We start from the raw sequence: 16,984 nt of genomic DNA, 5'->3' as shown, positions 1-16,984 counted from the left end.
GTGAGACACTGGCACAGGTTGCCCAGAGAGGTGGTGGATGCCCTGTCCTTGGAGACACTCAAGCTCAGACTGAATGGGATCTAAGCACCTGATGGAGATGTAGGTGTCCCAGTTCACTGCACGGGGGTTGAACTAGATGGCTTTTAATCCAAATCAAACAGTTTTATGATTCTATGACGTCTATTTTTGATTGCTTCACCTCCATAGACAAATGGCATAGATGCACCACAAGCCAAACTAAATGTAGCAAGATGAAATCTTGGGTATGCAGGTGTCAATGGCAGCATTATAGTGTCCAGAGAAGAGCAGGGGGTTTAGGCTGAGACCCAGCTGCTCCAGCCCTTTGGGGTGAATGTGTGGGTGAATGGCTGGCTGCCTCACAGCAGCAAACATCCAATTGTGGCTACAAAAGCAGTGATGAGACTGAAGAGGGAGATGTAAGAGGGGCAGCTGAGGTCCCGGGCCAGGAGCAGAGCAGGCTGAAGTGAGGCCTCACGACAGCTACAGCTTCTCATAGGGAGCAGAGGGACAGCACTGAGCTCTGCTCTCTGTGACAGTGACAGAGACAGACAGAACAGCATGGAGTTGTCAGATGAGGGGCAACTGGGGATTAGGGAAAGGGTCTGCGCCAAGGGTGGTGAGCATGGAACAGGCTGACCAGGGCAGTGGGCACAGCCCTGAGCTGCTGAAGTTCAAGGAGTTTTGGAACACTGCTCTCAGATGTAGGTTTGGATTTTGGATGGAGCTGTGTGGAGCCAGGAGTTGGACTCAATGATCCTTGTAGGTCCCTTCCAACTTGGGATATTCTATGGTTCTATGATTTCAAATTCAGTTCACCCAACCTTTACTGGAGCTTGGGCACAAGCAGCTCTGTGAAGAAGTGGCACAAGTAGGGCGAGGAAAAAGAAATATTTCTATGTCAACTCCATTTCTATGGCTGTCTGAAATTCTTCAGACTTTTGAAGTAAAGGAATAAAGCCCCACAGGAGATGTAGCATTGGACAAAAACTGGGAGATGGTCAAAAGTTACTGGGGAATTTTTCATGGCTTTGCTATGTAGGTATCACCTCTGCCTATGTGGGCTACCAAAGGAAGGGATAGAGCCTGCATCTCTCACAAGTGTCACATGAAGGATGGGTGCTATATGGGTACTGTGTTCAGACATATGGTATTGTGAATGTTGTTGTAATGAAAGGCCATAGGGCCTCATCCAGAGATCCCTTCTGGCCTCAAAGACATGCAGCTGAGGATACAAGCACAGCTCCATGCCCCAGGATTGCAGATAACCACAGATGTGCAGCACAGGTATCAACATTTGGCACATGGGCTGCACACTCAGCTCTGCTGCTTGCAGCCCTACTTCCTTCCAGGCTGTAAGTATGTCAGCTCAGCATTTTATGGCTTATTACTAAAGTAATGGTGTTATTTATATAAAATGGAGTTGTGCATTGACATTTTCAGCATCTGCAAATAACCCCTTGTGTAAACAGCAGCATAATCCTGTGAATACACACATCCCACTCTTTTACATTCAGTATTTTGGCAAATCTTGCTGGGTTTGCTGCAGTTGGTGTCAGGGAGGATTTACACGTGAATTGAGAATAAACACATGTGGTTAAATGGCCTCTGAGTTGTTCAGACTTGTTATTGGTGAAATTCTCTACAATCCTTTTTTTCTTCATGCAGGGAAGAGGGCAGAATCCTTCTCAGAATTCATGTTGGTGTGGACACAAGTCTGTCCTGGCTCTCATTCGAACACATGGACTCACTAATTGGGTTGTAGAGCTTGGCCAAAGTGAACCATGCAGGTCTCCTGCACACACCTGGTCCCATTGGTGGTGGGCACTTGTCTGTATTCATCTGCTCATGCATCCATATAGTGAGGATTCAAGGGACATGGCTACAAACACACCCAACTTTATGGGGTAGGCTTCACCAATGGAGCTCAGCAAAAATTTCAGAGGGAAAAAATAAGGCAGGAAGATGTCAGCCTGACGAGGGCCAGGGTCTGCGATCCAAATGGGATCCAGGCCAGGTTGGCTCCACAATGGGGGCATGGGAGAAAATGCTACTGGTTAGGATTCTGCAGGTATTTCAGACTTGATCTTGACCTTACCTTACCAGCAAAGCGTTTCTTGAATTAAGATTTCTATCTTTTAAAACTTTGCTACAAATGCTAAACGAATGAAATAAAATGCATTATTGAAGTTGAAAAAGAAAACGGAATTAAAGTATTAGTATTGCATTGACTATTAACTAGCACATACATATTGTCTGCTTACAGAGCAGAGTCTGGAAGAAAGAGAGTGCCCATTTTACCTTTCGTGTTTAGCACAGGCATCTTTGTGTCTGTTCACCATTTTCTGATCCCTCGGAATAATTCATGGTGCAGTGACCTCTATTTGTTAGTATTTCAGCTTTTACACTTCTTCCTTTTCTGTTTCCCCTTTTGCCAGTCTGTTGTAATTAGGATTTAATATATCCTGCAGTACATATGGGCATCAGCAAAGCAATGAATATTCTTTTATTTTCCCATTTTCACTAACCAAATCCAGTCTGCAGTGCGCTTTCCATCTGAGTTGATCTATGCTTTGGTGAGAGGAGTAATAAATAACACTTTAGAGCAGACTTCAAAATGCCTTTTTTCTTTGATCTGAGTAATTAAGGAGTCAAGTTGCTGTTCCTAAGCATTTTCTGATGGAATTACACGAGTTACACAGCTCTTCATTTGTATGTCATTAAACATTATGTTTTATTGCTGCTGTTCAAACAATTAGTACCTAAATATGCCCCATATTCTCATAAAGAGGCGGTAGCAGTGCTAATATTAATGCCCTGATTAACAGTTTGTTCCCATCCAGAGTCCACCATCATGCCTGATTGCCATTTAATGTCAATCAGATCTTTACTGATGCCCTTCTGAAGTCATTCTCTTCTGCGGTCATTTAACTGCCCAGCAAAATGAGGATAAGTCAAACAAGAAAGTTAACTAAAAATGGCATTTCTTTTAACACACGGAATTTTTAAAAGTTCATTACAAGTTTTGGTTATAAAAAGGCCACTGCTTCATGGTGATCAGTCATTTTGACATTTTTATGGTGTTTTTATTACCCCTGGCTCATTTCCATACTAAAGGGAACATTTGTAACAATACTTGCTCTCCCTGTTATGATTAGGATTGTGCTTTTGCCGTACTTTGTTGGGCTGTTGCTGCTCTCAATAATGCTCTTGGCACACGTCCTCCCAGACCCTGCGGTGTGTTTATTCAAAGGGAAGGAAAAAGAAGTGTCTACTAAAACAATAAACTACTACTGCTTGCGTTAACATGGCCATAACTTCCTTGTTCTGCAGACAATCAGTTAGCAAAGCTGTTAGGTAAACTTGCTCCTTCACTGTTGAAATAATAAATATTCATGAATCTTGCAGCCACATTTTCCCTTGCTTTATAATGGAGTTGAAGACCATGAAGGATTTTAAAGCTAATAATTTAACCACAGAGATAAAGATGGGGGACCGGATCCTGAAAGCAGTGGGAGCTGAGATCCTAAATTGTACTGGGTAAGTATTTAAGGCTGTGTTATTTCAATTTTAATGTTTTTACTAGTGCTGCTTAAGACAGGATGTGAATGTGAAAAGAGAAGTCGTGAAAAAATTTCTTCTCAGCATTGGCACAGGCTGCCCAAGGAGATGGTGGAGTCTCTGTCCCTGGAGGTTCAAGAACTGTGGAGATATGGCACAGAGGGACATGGGTTAGTGAGCATGGCAGGAATGGGTCAGTGTTTGGACTTGGTGATCTTGGTGATCTTTTCCAGCCTTAGTGATCCTATGGTTCTATGAAAGGTAAGGAGGGACAAATAAAACGGACAGAGAGAACATGTCACAGAGGTTTCTGTTTGGCTGGTCCAAACAGATTGGAGTCCAGAAATAACCAGGATTTGGTGTTGGGTGCTAGCACCTTCCCCTGTCTCCATACCCATAACAAACCTGTGCACTCACCTCCCATATAACAGGCAATTTCTATGGAACATGTCACTGAGGAGCATCTTTAATTTGAAGCATGTTCTTGCATTGACCAAATCTGAAAGAGAAGTAACAATGTGTTTTTAATCTTGAATCCATCTTAATGAAACAGATAGCGAAGTTACTGCCAGAGTAATCATGAATTGGCCCTTCCTGCAGATGGTTTAGTTTTTGGGTGGAGCAAAGGACCAACAGAGGCCCATTAAAGCCAATGAGCTAAGCTAGATTTGTCATCCAGGTACCACAAAACAAAAGGATGAATCTGGGTTTGGGCACAAAACAGAGAGTTGGAAAACTACAGAAATGCGTAGCACTTTGGTAAAATGCCCACATATATTACATTTACCCAAATCTGGTGGAGACTTAAGTAAATAATTCTGCCTTTCCTTATGCTTCTCAGCCTATGAGCCTGGAACAGTGTTTTCCTGAATACCTTTGACCATTAATGGGGAGGAAGGGAAAGAAACCACAGGGAGGCCGTGAGAGGCTGCCTGCTGGTACAAGTCCCAGTTTTCACTGCTCCATCCGCTGCCACCTGCCCTGGGCCCACGCTGTCAGGGAATGTCAGGTGCCCTCTGTCATGGTTCAGAAAGAGCAAAGCTTTCCTGCTTGACACCAGAGGAGATGCATTTTGATGTTTATCTGAAAACCTTTTTCAAATGTACGTACACAATAGAGGCTGCATGTGGGGACAGGTCTGACCCGATAGTGATAAAACACTTCTCTCTCGTTTCGGTGTGTGAAGACCTAATACTCCCATATGCCAGAAAAGATTTGTAAGGGGCCATAAAGTCAGCACAGCTCTGTTTGCACTTGCTTTTGGTTCCTTGACAGTGCTGCAGGGGCCTCTGTGCAAACACTGCTCTGTGGTGAGTATTTAAAGAAACATTCCCTGCAGCGTTTAGGCTGGTTGGCCACTTTTGCCAGATCAGGCAAATACCAAATGGAAGTCAGAAAATTAAATGGGTAAAATGAGGTCATAATGGCACCTACCACCAAGGAAACCCTGCTTGTTTAATAGTTTTAGAGGATATGATGATTTACCTCACGTAGGTGAATTATCATGTGCCATTTCAGATTGCCCAGAGAAGTGGTGGAAGTCCCAACCCTGGAGACACTCAAGGTCAGGCTGGACGAGGCTCTGAGCACCTGATGGAGCTGTAGCATCCCTGTTCTTTGCAGGGAAGTTGGACTAGATGGCCTTTATGGGTCCCTTCCAACTCAAACAATTCTATGATTCTATAATAGAGTGACTCTAACCTGGTGCTGAGCTGGCTTTCTCACTCAGCTGAAGTCACAGTTAATCTGTTATTCTGTTCAGGGTTGTGGTTTATCCTTATTCCTCCCAAAACATGGTCTAAAAGCCATGGACAGAAGCAGAACTAGTTCCCCAGCTACTGTGTGAGGACACCAGAGTGGTTTGGATTAAACTCAGCCTCCTAAAAGTCATTGAGAATCTTACACTGAATTTTTTCAGGAAAAGAATTCATTTATCTTACAAAGCTTTTGACAACTGTTGTCATTCAGCACTGAAAAATGATTTTTTTTTTTCTTTCTATTTTTGCAGTAAACGTGCAAAAGAAATATAAAAAGAAATTTTGCACCATTAAGAAGGACCTGTACAAGATGCACCAACATTGGTCCTTTGTCCTACAGCTGCTATGGAAAGCTGTGTGTGATGCCAGCTCATGCACCTCCAGCAGTCAAAAGCTTCTATGAAAGACCATGTGTCATTTTTCATAAAACTGGAGAAAAAAAAAAATCATGACAAATAATTCACATTTCAAATAACATTAAATGGAAAATTTACAAAGCAGATTCAAGTTGTTCAATAAACGCTGATAAGTCCCTCCAGGAGTATCAGGCAACAAATGATAGATAATACTTTGGCAGTGAAGAGAAGTGACTGCTTCCAACAATTATGGATGACCAGACTGTCTAGAAAACATGTTTGGACTGTTAATCTTGATGGTTTGTCATTGTTGAGATTGTAATGGGAGGCACCAGCACAGGGAAAACTGTATCAGATGTGGAATTTTTGTAAGTGTGTGGTGTTAAATTTTGGATGTTTCATCATTCAGAATTTAAAAAATAGTCTATCAAAATATTCAGTTTCCAAAATCCTCAGTGTTTGCACTGTTTCTAAATTTTTATTATATTTATTCTTGATAATTTTTAGTATTCCAGAGACCAACACAGAACATATACAGAGAGAAAACACATTATTGCTGTTTTCATCTACAAAGTCTGAGTGAGTTATTATGATCATTGCTTTCATATTTGTGTGCTAGATTATATGGAAATCTGTTTTAATTGTTTCCAAGACTATTGACTATTTAGCTGTCCCATGACTGTATTTATAATATTGTAAATATTTGGAATATAAACAGTATTTGGAGTTCAGAGACCAGATTTTTTTAAATGCAGCAGCTTTGCTCTTGGTTGCTGCTTAGCTGACACCCCAGCAACCTCAACCTTAATTCATCGGAAACCTCAGCAGATACATGCAGAATTGGATGGCTCTGAAGAGGAGGGGGCCACAAGTATCCTGGGACTGTTGGTTGCATCTCTCAGTTCTACATCCCAGCACAGGAACAATGGTGGTGCTGCAAATGACTTCATTTTAATGTAAGCAAATGAAGACAAGAGTTAGTGACCACAACCCTTATTTGGAAATCTTTCACGGCCCATCATCTGCCACCATCTCAAGCCAAGAATCATAAGCATTATAACAAGGAGATATACTTGAGCACAGAGGATTACAGTTTTGTCCGGGATTCTTCTCATAAACCCCACAGTGGGTAAAGCTCAACATAGTTTATGATAATAACTGAGTATCGCATTGCCTGTAACATCAAAAAATGACAGCAAAATTCAGGAGCAGGTGGGCAGCTTTAATTATATAGGCTCCAAAAGGAATAAACACTGGGATGATTTTTACTTTCTGTCTGCTATGAGTCAGTGCACAATGACCCCACTGGTGTTGATTTGGTGAGAATAAAGCATTTAGCCCATATTTAACCACAGAAAGTATCTTTACCCCACCCCTCCCTGTGAGAACAGAGAAAACGGGATTTGTAGGAGGAACTGGGGGTTGTAATGCTGCCAGTGATTTGCACATATCAGGGCTGAAACATCAGATGGAGGAAGTACCCGAACAGCTGTGACTGCAACAGATGTTCTCCAGACAGCTCCGCCTCATGAAGATGTAGTGTAGCAATAGGTCATGTTACAGAAACAGAAAATTAAAAAGAGTGATTTTACATGCATGAGCACTGGCTCGCCAGGCCCAGCAGTATGAGTGACACTGAACAGGGAAAGCAGCTGGGACTCTTCTGAAGAGATCATTGTGCCCCTTATCACCAGAACTCACTTTTCTAACATACAGATGCAGGAATAACAGGGACTGTGGTACCAAAACACAGAAGGAGTGAGTGCAAAATCTGCTTGTCATTCCTGCAATTTAAGCATGGTTTCTCAATTTCTCAGAGCCTCTGCTTCAAGGCTTCCAGTCTCTTCTACTGCCTTCCTTCCCTGGGTCATCAAGCAGGGAGTTTCTGGTATGCAGACCTATGAATGGCAAATAATGGTAAAACTTGCATCATCATAGCCTGAAATTTCCCTAGATGTTTATCTTTAGTCATACCATATGTTCAGAAGACCATTTTCTGGTAAACCCAAGTGGTAATTACCCACCTGGTGCTCCATGGCTTAAATCACACAACCCATCGCTGCCACATAAGGCCTCTCAGAGACAGCTCCAAAGCATAGAATCATAGAAACATAGAATTATTAAGGTTGGAAAAGACCACTAAGATTATCTAGTCCAACCATCAACCCATGCCTGTGACCTCTTTAAACCATGTCGCCAAGTGCACATCCATCCTTTTCTTGAAAATCTCTAGGGATGGTGACTCCACCATCTCCCTAGGCAGCCTCTTCCAATGTATTAGCATTATTTCTGAGAATAAATTTTTCCTAGTATCCAATCTGAAGCTCCCCTGGTGCAACTTAAAGCCATTACCTCTTTTTCTATCACGATCAGGACAGCTGCTGCCTTCTTTTACTTTTGGTAGTGGCTGCTGCTGACATGTATGCATCCAGGAAGAGGAAGGCTCTACGTGAGGCCAAGGAGCACCAAACCTTCCTTTCCTTCACACCACAAGACTGTCCTAACCACTAGGTCATACAGTTTCTTGAGTTCTTTTCCTTGAAACTGGGATGTTTTACAACCAGGAATGCAAGATCAATGTAGTCAAATGACAATCAGGGAGCAAAGAGGAATATATTCTGGTATTATTACTTTTCTATCGTAAACATATCTAATACATCCTAGTAGGATGCCTTGGAAAGAGTTTGCATTTGAAGCCTCTGTGCAATGTCCTCCCTTCAGCTCCACATCAACATCCCTTCCTATCCCTTCCCATTGCTCTACCAATAACACCTCCATCTGTGCAGGGGAACACTGATCAATTTCTCACCACCCAGGAGGGAATAAAGTTTATTCAAAAGCAAACCCCTTGAGATGTTCACAGCTACCCTCACTACTGACTGGTGACAGCACTACATAAGAGAATTTCTCCCATGGTTAAAAGCATTCTTGGGTCTAGGATCTACATGATGTTACATAGATGATCCTCAAAAACACAGCCCATTTTGCAGAGGCTTTTCTGAACTGCTCCCAAATCCCCTGTGATTCATTCTTCCCTAGGTCTTTGGCTCTGCTGTACAAGAGGTTCTACCAATTGTTCCCACATTGCAGGAGAAGACCAGTGAGAGAGATGAGGCTCCACATCTTGATTTATTCATTTGTTTATTTTTTTTTTTTTATGAGGGAGAAAGACAGTAAAGCACAGCAAAGAAATTGACTGGAACCCACATAAAAAAAAATTTAAAAAAATGAAAAAAAAAAAGAAAGGGTGTAAAGAGAAGATGAAAGAGAACAGAGAGTGAACAATTAAAGCTTCCTTCTGGAAGGCTTGTCTAAAAAAGCCAGTTTTATGTGGTCTGAAATGCTTCAACAGGAAAATCTGCTGGCAAGGAAGACACAAGAGGCTGTTTCAGGATTTGAGAGGCCTTTTTGAGAGTGAAATTCAGGGAATAAACGGCAGGGATAGAGAAATCAGAAGTAACTGTGAGAGCGTAGAAAGCAGGGAAAGTTTAGGATCAACTGATGTAATTTAATATAACTACACTTGCATTTCCCACCACCATAGAATCTCAACTTTCTTTCTTAATACTAAGCAGGAGATGTACAACGGACCATGTTAATGTGGAGGAAGAGGAGGAAGCTGAGTTAGGAATGAAAGTATTTATCACTTTGACCTAATCTACCTCAGTTTTTTTGGTTCTTGTTCAATATTTTCATCAATGACCTTGATGAAGGGATAGAATTCACTCTCAGCGAGTTTGGTGATTATACAAAGCTGGGAGGAGTGGTTGATGCACCAGAAGGCTGTGCTGCCATTCAGTGAGACCAGGACAGAATGGAGAGGAACCTGATAAGCTTCTAACATGGGCAAGTGTAGAGTCCTACACCTGGGGAGGAATAACTTCATGCAGGTTACAGTACAGGGTAAAGGATGACCTGAGAAGAGGGGCTCTGCAGAGAAGGACCTGGATGTCCTGGTGGACAGCAGGTTGGCTGTAAGCCAGCAGTGTGCCCATGTGGCCAAGAAGGCCAATGGTAGCCTGGGGTGCATTGGGAAGAGCGTAGCCAGCAGTTTGAGGGTGGTGATCCTCCCCTTCTACTTTGCCTTGGTGAGGACTCTTCCAACCCCTACAAATCTGTGATTCTGTCACCCATGTATCCTTGAGAATGGGGCATTTTCTCTCCATCCATTGATGGTAAGAAGCCTTCACAAGAACTGATTTCCTGGAACAGCAGATCTGCCTGAAGGACTTGGTCTCCACAAGCGAGCAGAAAACTCATTCTCTGTCCTGTGAGATTTATCAGGAATTTCTTTTTCCCTGCCTGTAATAAATAGAAACAAGTAAAATTGCATGCCAAACTCTCTACCTCTGGTTTCAGATCAGCTTCCACTGAAATCTTTAATTTGAAGCATATGGGAATAGTTTGTTTCAATTCTGATATCTAACGATAATTAAAAACTTTTGAAACATTTAACACTGCAATTTCAAACCAAAGGTGCTTCAGAATCAAAATAAATTCCTCATCTAAAGAAAATACAAGAGACAGAGACCACATTATGTCAAGTTGAAAATAATTTTCTTTTTTAATGTTTAGTCTGGAGATTCTTCCTTCTTCAGAGCTCCTGCAAACAGGTTGCTTTCTGACAAATTGAGTTTCCAGGAAATCTGGCTTTTCTCTTGCCAGTTCCCTGCTCCGCTTGGTAGATCCTCATCTCAGTAGTCCTGTGTCTCATCAACCCCTTGAACTTGTGCTGAAATGACCCACACTGAGCTTTCTGGTCGTGAAATTGGTCCATTTACATGGGCGGGGCAAGCTGAACTGAATAGCAAGATGCTTTTGCTAGTTACCAAGAGAGTAGAAGTGAGTTAATGAGCAGCAGAGAATGCAGAAGGAGGCTGTTTGCGCTTTTTTCCCTTTTTTCCCTTTTTTTTTTTTCTTTTTTTTCCTTTTCCTTTTTTTTTCTTTTTTTTAAAGGGGGAACTGTGTCAATCAGACACCTTCTGTCAGCCTTGAGCAGCAAGCCGTCTGGTGTATACAAAATATAAAGTATCAGGAATTTTGGAGACTGGGACATAGCCCAAAACCATGTTAACAGGGCATTCAGATGAGAATAAAAGAAACCTTATTTGAGGAGTTATGAAATCACTGCAATATGTTCCACGTATAGAAGGAACAAGAGGTCACTGAAGTGGCCAGTTGGGCTTACACAAGGCACTGAGGGCAGAGAGCTGGCAGTACACAGGCTAGATTGCTGCCAAAGAAATCAAATGTAGTTTGCTTCAGCTTAGAGAGGCCAAGGGACCAATAACACAAAGAGATTCAATTATAACTTGTTCAGTACCCTGACGCTAGCATGTTTCCAGAGCTGGAACTGAAGCTTTTCCATCCAAAATAGAGCTTTTGTATCAGTCCAGTGGCTCACCACGTCAAGCTGCCTCTTCCAAACTGCCTCTTCCTCACTCTGAGCTGAGCTTTAGGTTTTCTTCAGGCCACAGGTGGTTTTCTTCATGACAACAGAAAACCATGCTAGATTGAAAGTACGTATCCCACAGGGTACTGCAGAAAGCCTGACCCCTGTCCTTGCACTCCCATTACACCAAATCCCCATCTCTTCTGCTTCACACCTGAAGACCCAATTGCCCGACTTCCAATACAGACCTCAATGCAGGAAGTGGTGAGCCTCTCATATTAAAGACACATAGGATAATGTGTGAAGCAAGAGAGGTCTACATAGAATATCCCATCTGTAGGATTTTTGAAGGGGAGAGAGAGGAATGGATGACTAATTTAGTGCTTGGATTTAAGAAAAAATCTCCAGCTGTTAATCCCACATGAAATTTCTCCCATTCAGCATTTTGCTGTTTTTGTTTTGTTGTTTTTTTTTTTAATAGAGAGGCTGGTACTAGGCAGATCCTTGCTCAGGGTGCAAGGTTTTGTGAACAGGCACTGCTAAGAATTGCCTAAATAAGATTTAGGAGCAGAGTCTAATGCTGATCCTTAAATCTTTCCTGTGAATTTAGTACCATACATGCAGGCATTTAGTCTTTGGGAACAATCAGTCCAGCTTGACACGTTTTGGTTTTCCTGTCTCTAAAACTTTCAAGCTGAATAACAATAAGGGAAATCCCGTAAGAGTTTGGCTCTGCATTTGCGTAAACCATCTGCATGGCTATTTCTAAATATTTACATTACCTGAGATTTTGTTACAAAATTAATGATAAGTGCTGCTGTACTCCAGCAAGCAACAAAAAACAGCCTTTGGCTTGCACAATGCTTGGAGAGTGGAGCGTTCTGAAGTGTCTGGAAGGCACTTTGCCCATGGAAGTGCATAAACACACTTGTGTGGTGTTTTGTGCTTGTAGCAGTAAATTACTTCTGCTTTCCCTTCTGAAAAGTTAATCTGAAACATGGTTTCCTGTGCAAAATTAAAGGGAAACTTATCATTCCACAAAGCCATAATTCTGTAGGTTATCTAACTATATTTCATGGTTAAGTTGGGGCATATTTTCAGAGAAACATCTAATTTGATACTGTTTTTCTTCTGTTTACTGTTCTTTCCATTGTTCAGATAACAGTCACTATTAATAGACACACCATCAAAGTCAACAGTTGGCAATTCCAGTTTGTGTTTTTAATTGAGAGAAGCATATCTGAGTAATGTGGGCCGTACCGCCCAGATCCAGGCACTGCAGCTGAAGCAGTGCGTACTCAAGACTCACTAGATTCAAATCTTAGGAGAGAAGACAGATGGAAAAATCATGGACAAATGGAAGAATCGTGTTTGCTGAACACCAGTAAAGATTTCTAACTCAATGGATAGATAAAAAACTATTATAAACTAAATAGGAACAATTCTAATAGGAAGGTTTTGAGAAACCTGGAATGGGTGTATCAGGCCTTGGGCTGACCTGCTGAAGACATTCATTGCCAGACATAGCTTCATTGTCTTTAAGAACAATTGTTTTCCTAACTTAAACCTGTTTTAGATTAGACTTAAAAGATGGTACCATAAATTGGTATTTAAAGATTGGGGCAGATGAATAGCAAAACCATTCCGGATGTCCTCCAGGTCTTTTCTTTGCTTGACAGCTGTGGAGGCAGTGTTCAGCACTAGCACCTTGGGCTGTAACCTAATCCGATCTGGTTTTGTTCCGTGAGTTGAAAAGGTGGCTAATAACAAAAACTTCCTCTGAAACACACCAGATACTGCTCTCCTCAATGTATGCAGTGTGTTAGTGTATGTCCTTAGTACACCATATGCAAACCCAGCAAAAAAGATCTCTGTTTTTTCACAAGACTTTCCCACAGTAATTCCTGTAAGTACTTTATTTTATTTGGTTACTAGAAGCAAGGTAAAACTAAGTCTCGCATCTCCTCCCTTAAGTTCCCAGACCTTCCATAGCCAAAATGATCTTTTCCAATCTTTCCCTAGAAGCACCTTGCTATCTGAAGCCACCTATTGTTGAAGTTTGTCCTAAATAGAACCCTGGACAGTGTTTTCTGTGCTGGCAATTACCTTTTCTCCCTATGGCTCTATCCCGAGCCTTTGACAAGAAGGCATTAGTACCATTAGAGCCTGCCTCCTTATTCAGTTCCTCCTTATGCTGATGAGATCCACCAGCTGTGAAAATCTCCAGGCCTACTGCCATGTGCTTCTCATCAGCAGCAAAGGAAGATGAAGCTGATGGGGTCAGACTGTGGATGAGCTAATATTTTAAATTAACAAATCAAGAAACCACATGAAAAAACAATGCAGTTTCTCAGAGAATGGCAATTAGCTTACTGAAGTGCTAATAAAGAGGTAAGCTTGCTGAAGAAATACATGGAGAAGGGCTGGGGGTGCAAGGAGACTTGTAGAGGAGATAAGGGGAGGTAGACTATGTCTAGATAGTGTGGGAGTCTGCAAATGCAGGTCAGCATTTGACAGGTAGAGGAGCAGCAGAGTTGGGATCACACTCCTACGTTTGGGTGCAGGCACCAATTCCAGCCTACCTGATGATTCCTTAAGGACTGTTAATGCAGCTCACGTATATGAGAATTTTATCTTTTTAAAGAGCTCCAAGAGGGTGTTTCTAGTTACTAATTAATCTCTCCTAACTTTTCTTGTCTCACTTTACTCTCTTCTTTGCAATTCCCTGTGAGGTCCCCAGGCCTGGAAATCTCGTTACCACAAGCACTGTCTTTTGCTCCCTTCAAAACTCACATCATTACAGATCCCAACTGTTCTTGTAAGAAGAGAAAAAGGTCGACTTGGAACTTCTCCTGGGTCTTCCTAAGCATTTTAAGCTGTGCAATTATTTGCCCATCAATTATGTGATTTAGGTGTTGCACTGAAAGGAGGGCTCTGCTGTCTGAGGTGCAAATGAGACAAATAAACCTCAGCCTTCTCACCAGGGTATTTACAATCCACCTGCATGCGCAACAATGCCTCTCTAGGGCTCCTTGTTGGAAAAATAGCTGTACAACTGTGTGAAAACTAACCACTAATTGAAGGAAGAGTGAGCCTGGGCTGCACAGAAAATACGTGAAAGGGTGTTAGCTGGGAACTCCACAAAGAGAATTTCTGGCACTTCAGTTTGTTTGTGGGTGTCTTATTTCTTTTCAGCAAGATGTAAGTTCTGAGAAGATGATGTTTATGTGAGAAATAAAACACTGCTGAGCATTTGGGTGTTGGTCAGAGCTGCGTTACTCACTCTCTTCTGAGAGATGTGTTGCAGAGCTTTAAGACCAAGACAAAGTTGATGAACCTCTTTGTACATGTAGACATCATGTAACGCATTGGAGACTGAGTCTAACTTATCGAAATTGGAGACCTGAGGCAAATTATGTTGTTCTCCCTCAATTATTGGGAAGCCCCTCAGTGCTGATGATACGAACCTTTTTCCTTGCACTAAAGCAGTGATAACTCTCTTCTTGGCATTCTTACATGTGCAGTGTATCTGTCCCTGTCTAGATGCCAAAATTGCATTAATCAAGGCCTCATATATATAATTTTAACTATTACACTCATTGACTATGTACTAGTCACCTGATAATCTTGTTCCCATTCTCTTCTACCACTTACTTTGAGGTGTGGATTCAAAATCAGAAAGATCCAAGCTGACAAGCCTTGTCTGTAGTGTATAGCCCCAAGTTCATCCTTGATGAGACTGCTTCAATTCAGTGGGACCCCAGCAGTGATGAATTCTGACCTTTTACACAAAATCCAAGGCAGAGCAAGCAAGAGTGTCTCTGTTTTCTAATTTAAATTTTACACTTGAAGGATATACATACATTTTAAACCCACCTCTTTAATCCTCGCAGCTGAACCATTCAGCTCTTGTGTTGCCACTGAGAATTCAGGCAAAATGTTTGACAGAGGATGAGAGAACTGCTTCGCATCATTAAAGAAAGCTCTAGTAGGGGGCGAGAGTGTGTGACCTCTGGAAGAAATAACCTGCGCTGAATGCACCAAACAGTAAAAAGTTGCTAGAAAGGAAGGGGATTAAAAATCTTAAACCACACTTGAAATCTCATATGCTTAAAAGTAGAGAAATTCTTTCCTAATTTGTTTTCTCTCTGTATAATTAGTCTTCAAATATGCTTACTGGAGTGAGCACATTTGTCCCAATAGAAGGAAACAAATGGAATGATGTAACTGGTTTCTTTCAGTTCCCACTTCAGTGCAACTTCACAATACCCTTGGACTTCAGGGGATTAAGTTCCTGTCTTGGCCGTGGTCCAGTTACTGGTCATTGCTATTTGTCGATTATCCCAGCATTCCAGAAAACATTTTATCCCCTTCATTAATTCACAATTGACCAATCACATAAATCAGGCTAAGGACTAGTGGACATGTCTACTGAAAAAGGAGAGGCTCAGAGAAAGGCCAGATTAAAGAACAGGTTGAATTTGATTTTATTTTTTTTATTTTTAAAGATCTCTATGCTTGAAATTGCAAATAATGACCTCTTGGGGGTGGGGGGGGAGGAGGGGAGGGAAGGAAAGGAAGAACATTAATTAAACCTACTACTTTTTTGTTTATGCTTTCAAAAGATAAAAAATATCAGTTTATCCAAAGGAAGCCTCCATTTTCTTAAAGATACATATCTTATTTCCATCGTTGTGTTTAAAAACAGGTTACACGTGTAACATCTGTGAATATGTGAATATACAGACACACAAATGCATTTCTATTTTTGGTTTAACGTGCACAATTACTTGTGTGCTGTTATGTAGGCAACTGAACAATGTCAGCATACTGATGTAAGATCGTATTCAGGATCACAAGAATCTTTAACTTCACTAGAGTGAGAAGTCTCAACACTGATTTCACTGAGAGCAAGACTGTATGGCATCAGCCAGGTAATATGTTTGTAGCTGAGGGCCATTCTGGTTGCAGGGCTGTAACTTCTACTTGAACCCAAGGACCTCCAAGCCACCACCAAGGTAATGATTAGGGCTACAGTTGTGGATTCCCATGTTTTCTCTTGTGTTTTGCCACAATGCAACCGTGGAGCTGTTGGATGGCAATGCAATTCTTCTTGCCTATAGTTGGTATTTTGAGTATATTCTCTCTGTCTGACTTGGGGACAAGTGTTTACAAGAATGTGGCTGGATGAGTTTTAAATTGTACACTTCTGTCATGGGTTTCTCCAAGCTCTTTGCATATGTGTAGCCAACATGTCTCTGTGGTAAGGATCAGTAAATGCTGCCTGATGATGGGTGACTTGTGTGCCCACATCTTCTCCATTCAAGCCCTGGGATGCGGTGGGCTCCTAGGGAAAAACAAATTATGTGGTTCCCTTCTTTTGTGTGTTTAATTCTTTGTAATGAAAGGTATGTCTTATTTTTGTGTACAAAGATTGCTCTAACTTAGGGACATGGATACTACAAGACCATATATTCTTGTTGCAGTATTAGTTACAACAGGGAAGAGAAGTTGAAGCTGTTAATCAGTGTGAGACACAGTCTTGTTTCTTCCCGAGGAGATAGGGATCATCATGCAGAGAGAATACAGAGAGCTCTTCCTTCTCTGCATCCTTTAGGTATTGGCCTTCATGATGAACTTCTTGAAAGACCTGTTAACACTACCTTTAGCAGTGTCATTTTGGTAGGACAAGTGGAAATGCTTCCAAACTAAAAGAGGGGAGATTTAGACTGGATATAAGGTAGTATTTTACAATAGGGGAGGTGGGCCACTGGAACAATTTGCTAAGAGAGGTGGTGGATATCCCATCCCTGCAGGCACTGAAGGTCAGGCTGGATGGGATCTGAGCATCTGATGGATCTGTAGGTGTCCCTGGTCATTACAGGGGAGTTTGACTGGAT

Source organism: Lagopus muta, chromosome 4 (genome assembly GCF_023343835.1).
Source record: "Lagopus muta isolate bLagMut1 chromosome 4, bLagMut1 primary, whole genome shotgun sequence".
NCBI classification, from domain to species: Eukaryota; Metazoa; Chordata; class Aves; order Galliformes; family Phasianidae; genus Lagopus; species Lagopus muta.
Note: the sequence above shows the minus strand (reverse complement) of the source record.